General features: G+C 34.5%; 1 pseudogene; it reads right to left on the bottom strand.

Annotated features, from left to right (window-relative positions):
- Positions 1-592: 592 nt before the first annotated feature.
- Positions 593-10,773, bottom strand: LOC137005333 (calcium-activated chloride channel regulator 3A-1-like; annotated as a pseudogene).
- Positions 10,774-11,054: the final 281 nt, after the last annotated feature.

Genomic DNA, 11,054 nt, shown 5'->3' with positions numbered 1-11,054 from the left:
AAAGTTGTTGCTTTCAAACATTGTTTACTTAATCAAACAGTCAGTGTAATGGTGAAGGTATAGATCAAATATATTTGATCTATACCTTCACCATTACACTGACTGTTTGATTAAAAATACTTTTACAAGGGAGCATGAAAGGCCAATTGATGGAAGGTTTGCGAAGAAATTTCATGCTCCCTTGTAAAAGTATTTTTTAGTATTTTTAAAATACAAAAATACAGTAGTTTATTTTGATACATGGTGTGGCTTCTGTATTTTGTAGTTTATTTTGATACACTTAAAATGAAGGTATTTGGTATTTTATTTTAAAATACATTTTGATGTATTTTTGCCCAACCCTGTGTATAGGCATCGGTATCGGCGAGTACTAGAAAAAAAGTATCTGTACTCGTACTTGGTCCTTAAAAAATGGTATTGGTGCATCCCTGATGACAACTTAGTCTAGTCCAGCCCAAAAAACAAATTCAAGACTTATAAAAATAACATAATAGGTCCACATTTAAAATTCAAAGAACTGATTAATTGCAAATGTGCTTTAAATAATCACAATGAAAGTTTAAAACATGTCTTACTTACAGAAATATTTTTATTCTTTTGCATTTAAAGTCGCTCACATTTCAGAGGAAGAGACATCGATTGAGAATCTATTATAAATGAGAATTCTACATGAGATAGCAATACATGTACTTGAAAAAATATTCAGAAAGTAAGAAATTCTGTTTGATAGAGATGACTGTTTTAAGAAATGTTCTAAAGTTGTTGGATATACATAGTTATGTTCAAATTAGACAAAAAAATTGATTTATTTGTTTGCATCAGATTGTTAATTCCAGTTGTTTCTTTAACCAAGGTGTTTTCTGCGTCTCACTGACCATGTGATTACAGCAACAACAAAGCATATGACCATAGTTACTACACACAAAGAAATGACAAGAACTGTCAAATTCAAGCCTGGGTTTGATATTCCGTGGAGGTTTGGATCAGGGAGGATCTTTGAAGCTTGAGCGATGTTAGAGGTTTCAGATTTTGCATTTTGTTTGTCCTCAGACTGAACTGCAAAGAAGAGTGTGGTGCCATTTTGGATTGTGAAACTGAGATTGAATGAATGTTGTTCAACTGATCCAGCCTCCTGCGGTGAGACGGCAGCTGTGTTGACTACATGAGCATTGCTGAAGTTTTCACGAAGCATTTGAAGGTCATAGCTCCACCTGATCTCATAGGATGTAGCTTAAAGGAAAAGAAACATGCCATGCAAGACAATTAAATTTACATAATTTCATGATCTAAAACTACTTCTATGTTGTCAGTGAAGATGAAAAACTTTGTATTTTAAATTCTGGTATAGTAACTGTATGCTTTACCTGTCCCTTGGTCGAGGTCCTCACCAGGAGCCGTCCAGCTGAGAAACACAGAGTCCTCCTGGATCTCAGCACTCAGATCTGTGATTTTGTTAGGAGGGAAATTTGGTGGGGCTGTGCCTGTAAAAGCCACCTCAAAACTCTCACCGATGGCTGTCCTGGTAAAGCTTCCAACCTCGAGTGGTTCTTCAGAAACTTGAGGCTTTGGAGGGTTCAGCTCCACCACACCTGAAATTAGAGGAACCACCTGAATCTGCTTGATTCTGTCTGAAGGTTTTCTCCGAGCAGTGGTGTAGCTAAATATAGTTCCAGTTTGTGCATGAATTCATTGACTTTCTGCATGTTACATAAATACACGTGTCTTTATGAGGGAGTAAGTGAATCATTATCTCAAGCAATTTATTCAAAACAATCATTCATTCAGTCAGTCACAAGCTGCATTCCAATTATCAGGGTTCCTACACAGTCTCTCTATTCACCAACCAGGATACCTGTTAAAGATCACTTCACTTGACTAAATATGATGTTTGGGTTGCTCTTTATTTTACAGTACATGCACACATTATGTGTACTTACAGTGTATTTACTTAAGACAATACTGGTAAGGTAACTACAGGAGTTAAAGATAGGTTTAGGGTTAGTACCTAGTTATTACCCAGCTATTGCAATTACTGTAATAAGTACATTGTATGTACATGGGGAACAGGACTGTAAAACAAAGTGCTACCAGTTTGAGGTACGATGGTCTTCTAAAATAATGCTTCTAAAATAATTATAATATAAATTACCATATGTTATTTGGTGTAATATGGCCTACATGTATATAATATGGATATATATAATACATCCATGTATAAATGTCTGTTGCAATGTTTAATATGAAAATATTTTTTTTTATAGTGATATGTGTTTTATCTCATTTGATCATAATCTTGATAGCTGCATTGTGAATTTTGTGTCTTGCACACTTTATACCTGCGAACAGCTGCATACAAACCAGACACTGGACTAATTAAAAGCATATTAATATTGCTGCTGCTACTCAATATTAACTTATTGAACTGCTGTATAATAATAATATCACCACACTCACAACTGTGCTGTTGGTCTGAATGCATGTTTTTCTATTCAGCTGTGATCAAGTTTAAAAAAGAAAAGGGTTTACCGTTTACCACGTATCCAGGTATATATGGGGCACCAGACCTTTTTGGAAACGTAAATCTGGCTTGTCCAGCTTGATTGTTCACTCTTACTTTCAAGCTGATTCTCCCTTTTTCAAACTTTGTGAAATATCTGGAATAGACGTCATCTATCATCTTTGAAAGCATCAGCTCCTGAAAAGATGTATCTCTGAGTTATATCATTTGGAAATTTACATTATTTATTTATATTTTAAGTTAAGTGCACACTTGGAACAAGAATTATGGGTAATTTACCTGCTCCATTGTCCAGGAGTTGTAATTTTTGTGCGGACCCAGATTGGGACTCCAGCGTAGCCCACACTTCAGCATTTATTACAGGCCTGTAATTCTGACTGACCTCAGCAAACACTATCAAGGGTTTAGTGCCGTCACTGAACTGCTGGTTCATGCGGGCTTTTACTATGATAGGAGGAACATCAGCACTCGCCGCGTGACTCGTTACTGTTATAGTCAGAGCCTGAAGTGTTTTAGTTTGGATACTGTACTTCCAGTCCCCAGGCTACAAAAAACATGCAAGCAGAAAAATAGAGGTTTGCTGTAAGTATAGCTGAATCATCAGTGATAACCACTACACAGTAAAATCCCCAGAGTTAAATCAACTCTGCTCAGAGTACATTTAGTCCCACTCTGAATAGTGCTAAAATAACACTGAAGCAGAGTTAAAGTTAATGAGATAATTAAGCAGAAGATTGAACAGTAATGATGAACACCTACTGTTAACAAGCAGAATCACTGAAGAAAACACAAGAACTACAACTGACTTCAGCCAAAACCATTTAATTTAAATCAACTGAAGGTAAAAGACATTAAAACTCTCAACATCTGATTAAAAGATCTGATTTACCTATTACTAACCAGATTGACTTTATTTCTGTCACACGTCTAAAGAATTTCTTATTGAGAATTAACAGAGGTTTAGATGTTGGTGTTTTATTGGTCAAAATTATGCCACCATCATGGTGGTCAGGGTTTGTTTTAGTTGGGCTCTTGACCCTTTTATGTTTTTAAAATAATTTGTGTTTCAGAAATTGCAAGTGTTTCACAGCAAACACTTGTGCATTGGTGAATCAAACGACTAAAGGAGCAGATCAACTTGAATTTCTCTTTCTCTTTGGTTTCTTGACTGGCATTCAGCTATTACAAAATAACAACAAACAAAAAAAAATCCATTAAACAAATGCCACTGTAATGCTTCAGTGCTAAAAATGAACAACTATTACTGCTCAGGCTTATACATAAAAATATAGCATACAATCCTCAACAGTGGTGACAATAATTATTTATACTGCAGTGCATGATGGAAGTTTTGTCTTATGGTGATACCCAGCATGCATTGCAGCGTGAAGCATTTTTTTTTATCACCATTGTTTAGATTCATATGCTGATTCTTGATGTCTGTGTGTGACGCAGTAGTTCAACTTTTTTATGCACTAAATGGTTTTAAAATTACTCAATATATCTGTTTGGTGCAGCACTTTCTTCTCATGCTGTAGTTTCACAGGGTTGGTAAAGCAAAACCAAAAAGTACAAATGACAAAACATATGATCAGTTGCTTTGACTGCAATTAGGCCATCTTACAATAACTATATCAGCATATGAAAACACTGATTTCACTGCTTTACAACAACATATGCATTATTGCAGAGAAAAATCTAACATAGAAAGTCAAGGGTCAAGAGCCCAGCAAATGCGGATATCCATGATGGTGGTGTCTTTTTTCTTATCTTTTCTTTTCTTGACCAATAAACCTGGTCTATTTACCTCTGCTAATTCTCAATTCTGCAGATGTTTGAAATTGAAAAAATAAAGTCAATGTGCTTAGTAATAAGTGAACTAGTAATGCTGTTTGTGGAGTTATTTAATCAGATCTTCAGAGATTTTAATGATTTTTATCTTCAGTTGATTTCATCTAAGGCTGTGACTGACGTCAGTTGTAATTCTTTTGTTTCTCTTTTCTTCAGTGATTCTGCTTGTTGACAGCAGGCGTTCATCATTAATTTTCAATCATCACTTAATTAATTGCTTAATTATCTAATTAACTTTAACTCTGCTTCAGTGTTATTTTAACACTATTTAGAAAGGGATCAAATGTACTCTGAGCAGAGTTGATTTAACTCTGTGGATTTTGCTGTGTAAGATAAGTCTTAGTCTGAAGATACTGTTGAACAAATTTTCATAAAAACTCTTATCTAAAACACTTAACCCAGATGCCTTTTTTATTTTAATAGTATATTTAGTTTAGATGTTTATGGACTGAACTATAAAATGAATAACTGGTTCATAAAAGTTGTCATACCTCTGCAGTTCCTGGAACATTCAAGGTGACTGTTTTCAGCAATATATCATGATTCATTTCTGTCTGATTGTAGATTGAGCCACTTGGTGACTGGATTGAAATGATAGGAACACTTTGTTGATAGATTATTACAAAGCTGGTTTTGTTACCAACAGTCTGATCCACTGATACTGTCCCATTGAACCAGTCTGATGCATTTACTCCAACACTTTCTAGCTAAAGAAGGATAACAAAATAAAGATTAAAATACTCAATATCGATGACACTCTCAAAGTAATAATTGTATACAATGAGTGATCACTTGCCAAACCTGAACTGGGTCTTTTGTGTAATCTCCATTTGATAATGTAAGTGAAGCAAATGCATCCATTAACTGGTTGGAGGTGATCTGATCATTTGGTGAGAAGTAAATCCCCCCTATTTTCACCATGAAACAATTGTGCATTACATACTAATCTGGCACTAATGTAATATATGATTTACTCAGATATAGATACTTATTATTTATTTTTACTTACCAGTTTGTGTCGCCATATTCCTCAGTGCATTAGCTGCATTGGGACCTAAAGCTATTGTGTGTATAATGGCGCCAGTCTTTATTGCATCACGACTACAATTGCCAATATCGTCTGTCGCCTCACCATCTGTCAGAAAAATAATTTCATCTCCTAATACATTCCCATTGTCTGTTCTAAGTACCTGGTGGTTAGAAAAAAGAGATCATTTGCCTAGATTAAACTATATATACACTTCACATATTACAAACATAAAATTAACAATTAAAATATCACCTGTAAGCCTAGATTAAGGCCTTTACACATGTTTGTTGATCCATTTGCTGTATTTGGCAACAATTTGATGAGTTTCTCTCGTGTGGATTCACTGTCAATAGTAGTCAAGGGGCTCAGAGTAAAAGCATCAGTACTGAATCTTACAATTCCAACACTGGCTTGATCCTCAATGATGTTCCGCAGTAAATGTGTGGCAGCCTGCTGCTGTCGAAGGATTCTGGAGCCCTAAAAAAATGGAACTCATTTAAGAGCATTGATATTATGCAGGTAATCTTGTTTCAAATTAAGTTTTTTTTAAATGTTTGCATACAGTTGTCATGCTTCCTGAGACATCAAGGATGAGACAAACAACCCGTTGCTTTCTTTGCACAACTTTGAAAGTTGGTGCTGGTGGAGAGGACTGCATTGGTTTTAGAGAAGGAAGTGTGTCTTTATCCACAGAATCCTCAAATATTACGTTCCACGTCGGCTTGTTGCCACATCTTTCATTTTGCAGGTTTGGGGCTTCATAATTGTGTTCATGTGCTCGACAAAATGTGATCACCTAAAAAACAAAATTTGTCACTAAACAAAAGTATGTCCCCAAACACAGCATATCAGTTTAAGATGTCTTGTTTTAATTAACCAGGGAGTAAAAAAAAAAAAGAACTTGATTATCTTTGAGTCCTCATATCACTGAATTTCAACTTTATATATCAAGTAATTTCTGACAAAGTAAAAATTAATATTAGCTTCTTATAATTCAAACTTTATATTTTTCAAATGTAACTTGTCAAGCAGATGTTGCAAAGTGAAATTGATGTAGATAATAATTGTGGGATGTAACGTCCAAATGATTTGGCAAACAGAAGAAGAAAGGGAAAAAAAAACATGTACTGTATGCTGCAAGTTTAATTAGTTACTGAAGTAATTTGCTGGAATGTGTGGAAACATGCAGTAGCGTGTTTACCCACCACGCAAAGCACGCAATGGACTATATGCACGGAGCGTTCTTTAGAACTTCCGCATTAATATAAGCCAGCGCGAAAACTTCCGGTGAGATGTCATTTGCTGGTGTGTTGAGCATCAGTAGTGTAATATTTAGTGTATAATCAGAATATAGTCACTTAAATAGTGTGGCATAACATTAATTTAGTTATTCAAACGTAAGACGGCATAAAAAAAAATAATAATAAAGACGTACCTCAATGTTCCTCCTCGGCTAAATTCAATTCGACCATTAGTTTCCACACTTTTATGTGGAAAAAAAGCTTCAAAAATTAAATATTTATTGTGCACTTTAGTTAGATTAATTGAATAAAATGTGTGTTTTCACAAGTGTGCTGAAATCATTGATCTTGCACTGCACTGACTGACAGCTGGGAGAGTACGGTGCTCGCTTTCTGTGTAATTCACAATAAAAGTTATTGTTTTTCATAAGATTTTGTGAGTATTCATACTTCACATTGACAAAATGTATTTTAAACCTAGTTATTTTATAATGTTTAATATTTAGTCAAAAACGAAGTGAAAAACTTTTAGAGGAAATGGCTGATATGTGCGCAAATAAATGCTACTTTGCCGCCACCTGGTGGTTAAATTACTAATTACTGTCTTTTTTATTTTTAAATAAGTGTTTTCTATCAAATGTTAAATTTTCTACATTTTTAAACGTTCGGTTTTACAATGGGGACAATCTCAGAAGGATGAACAAATAATGTTTGTGGTCATCACATTAAAAATAACATTTGAAGTGCTGGGGAAAAAAATGTATGTGCGTGTCTAATTACAGACACAGTGTTTTTAAACACAATAGCTTTGTCTTTATTGCAATTAATAAAACTGGTTTATTGGCAAATTAGGTAAATGTGATTACTGCATTAAAATATAAATACAACATTAAAAAGTCAACCATAGATGGTTTTGTGTCGATGTACAACGACTACAGAATGAACAGCTAACAGTTCACCGGAAGTGCTCGAGCTGGCTTAACGACAACCAGGAAGTAACCTGTGTATATAGTCCATTGTGTGGGTCCCTGCGGGCTTGGGGGGCCCCTGCGATTTCTCCAGTATATCTAGTATATTCTTCAGTATATACAGTATATCTAAAATAACTGATACTGAATCGAATTGCAAGCTTGTGTATCAAGATGCATAACTATGATGACAGACTGGCAGGAAATTATGCAAAAATTATGCTTTTCATTATTGTTAATAATAGTTGCAACCTGCACGCTTAAATGTGCATTGAAAATTGCCAGCTGCAGCTGATAAACCTGATAAACTATCACGGGGCCCCCTCCTGGAGATTTGCTTAGGGCCCCCAATAACCTAAACACACCACTGGAAACATGCAAAATCTGTACTTACAGAATTCAGGCTTGGCATGAACATTATGGAGCTCTCTGTGTATTGATTTTTGTTTGGAAAATACGTGCACCCCTTAGTAGGTAGTAAAGTTTGTTGATCAATGTTGCACAGTTGAAGAGATCCATCAGCAGAAGGATGATAAAGCAGTCCATCAATGAAATTGCTACACCTAAAAAAGCAAGAAATCAATAGTGATTGTAATTTCCAAGGACACTTTAATAATATTCTTTCTTTTTATTCACAGTTTATGACCTTGTAGCTGCAATGCGGCCATTAGAGTGGTAGAAAGGTTTTGTGTCACTGTATTCATCATACACGCCCCATCTCAGATGAGCCCATTCATGAACCAAACCCTTTCCTGCAAACAAACATTTTTGGTAATTAAACAAACAGATTACTGCATTAACCTGGATAAATGTTGAAGGATAACAGATGACATTCACCTCTTGGTCCGTAAAGCTGAATGACAGAGTCGTTTAGGAGATAGTTTGGGGTGAAATGAATGAACTGAGCCTCATTTCCACATTCACCATACTGGTGAGCGTATGGCTCAATTGAATCAGCATTATCGATTCTTATTTTAGCCTGTGTTTGACATAGATTGGGTCAGCAACATCATATGTGAATGAAATGACTGGAAATTAATATTTTAAAAGATATAATGCTCTGTACCTTTTCATAGGACTCTGTGCTTGCTTTGTCAAATTCCGTACTATTCCAGTGGGGTGGAACGAGTATCGTTGCTTCTTTGAAATAGACCTTTTTTTCCAATGCTTGATGAAGATAAATCGACCCTTCAGTGAACATGTCCTGTCAGACAGAAATGAAAAGATAAAAAGAGAAAACTCAGTGCATTTATACAAAATTAATTATTAATTTGTTAATTCACAGATACGGTCAAAAATTATATACTGTATTTCTAAGATTAAAAAAATATTAGAACACAAAATCTTCTATAACATTTTTAACAAAAGCCACTAAAACCATTAATGCACAAAGTTTGTTAAATAGAGAAAAAAAATAAAATAAAGAAAAGCATATTTACCTTGATTTTATCAATGAGCGTGTTATCCTCTTTTACATTTGAACTGATTGCAATGGTAATGTCAACATAACCATTTCCATCTAGTTTGATTCCAGTGGAGGACGACAGCAATACCCATAATAAGACCAACACTGTTCTTGAGTCCATAGCTGTAGAGTTCTGATGAACAGCAACTCACGAAACCCAGTTTTGAGACGTATATAGTAAAAAATTAACTTTAAGGGCTTGATTACAGATGGAATGTCATTTACTGGAATGTACTAAATTATATCAATATAACTGGACTGAGTCATATCACTAAAAGTACATATTAAATTGACACATTATTACAGTGTCATGGGGCAAAATGTTGGAGACAGCAATCAACAGCAAGCTATTTCATTCACTTTCCTTGACTTATTGCACAGGAAAGCACCTACAGTGCTGCAACTCTCACACGGACCTCAAAATAAGGCTCAAAAACACAGTAAAAAACAAAACAGTAATATTGTGAAATATTATTATAATTTAAAATAACTGTTTTCTATTTGAATATATTTTAAAATGTAATTTTTTCTCCTGCAATGGTAAAGCTGATTTCCTTTTTAATAAATAAATAACAGGACACGAATATAGCAATTTGCCACTGCTATAATTCAAAGTGACATCAAAAAACACAAATCCCTTTAAATTAATAAATGTTTGTCACAATCAGATGCTGGGTCATTATTTAGTAGAACGAAATAACTCCACATGATGTTCCTCTATCTCTGTCATTCACTCTCATAAGATGTTTAAATGAGTGCTGTCTGTCACTCCACTGTAAAAAAATATTTTCATGATTTATCATAACTGTGGTGAACAGCACATTCCAGGACAAAGGTTTGCTTTTCATTAGATCTTGATGGATTAACACCTATTTTAACGATCTAAGCACATGATCTAAAGCGCATGGTGCAAGTGCACTTAGGGTGTGTCCGAATCCATTTTCATAGTTTAACAACGGGAAAAATGGCCGGCACGCCCAGTGCATGGTCTAAAAGGGTTGTCCCATAGACTGTAAAAAAAGATGGACGACGCGACGCCACTTCCTTCCATTGTATTAAACTGAAGCCAAAATTATGGGGGCGGATTCGTGCCATTGATTACCAACCAAAGGAAACAGTCGTGTACTTTTTACGTGTGAGAAGGAGCACTTCGCATCACAGACGCGTGAGACCAACGCCGGAGAAGGAGCACGTCGCCACCACAATAAATTAATATCTTACCCTCATGTTTTTCCTATGTTTTCGTATTTTCTTTATCAATAACTTTTTTCTTTTACTTTCCTGTTCTGATGACACTGGATATACAAATGGTGTATTGCATGCACAGTTCTCTGTAGCCTACTGTTAAAAAACCTAATAATTAAAAAATAATCATTAACTTTCTCTTTGAGATTAATGACTGTACCAAATTATACACCACCAAACTCGCAATTTTATGTTATGTTCACGATTATTAAGCCTACCAACTTCAAATTCAAGCACGTAAAATTTATAATTATAATCTATGCAACATAATATTCTGGGATGTCATTCTGAGCTTTTACTTTTGATAGCCTAGTGGTAAGATTTTTAATTAATACAGCTGACTATACAATGTGTGAATAGATCAGCTCACAATATCTGACTATATGCAATATTGTTTTCAGAAGATTAAGTCATTTTAATAGCCTATTATTTTCAAGAAATCAAATAGGCCTATAGAAAATATAGGAAAATATTCTAATCACAAATTTCATAACAATGCAGGTTAATTTTTAAATGTTTTAACTAGGGCTGTCAGTAATGATTGTTTTGTTAATCATCTGCTAAATAATTTATTTATTTATATTTTTACATAATTTATAATTTATTTTTTACATATTTAGGCTATATATGTTTTGTAATTATTACTATTGCAAAGGGGGACTGATAAATGAAAGTGGGCAAAAGAGGCACATTATTATCACTTTTCCAACATTATTCTTAAAAGTAATGTAAATTT

The sequence above is a fragment of the Chanodichthys erythropterus genome, chromosome 17 (genome assembly GCF_024489055.1).
Source record: "Chanodichthys erythropterus isolate Z2021 chromosome 17, ASM2448905v1, whole genome shotgun sequence".
In the NCBI taxonomy this organism is placed as follows: Eukaryota; Metazoa; Chordata; class Actinopteri; order Cypriniformes; family Xenocyprididae; genus Chanodichthys; species Chanodichthys erythropterus.
This window is presented reverse-complemented; position numbering and strand designations above follow the sequence as displayed.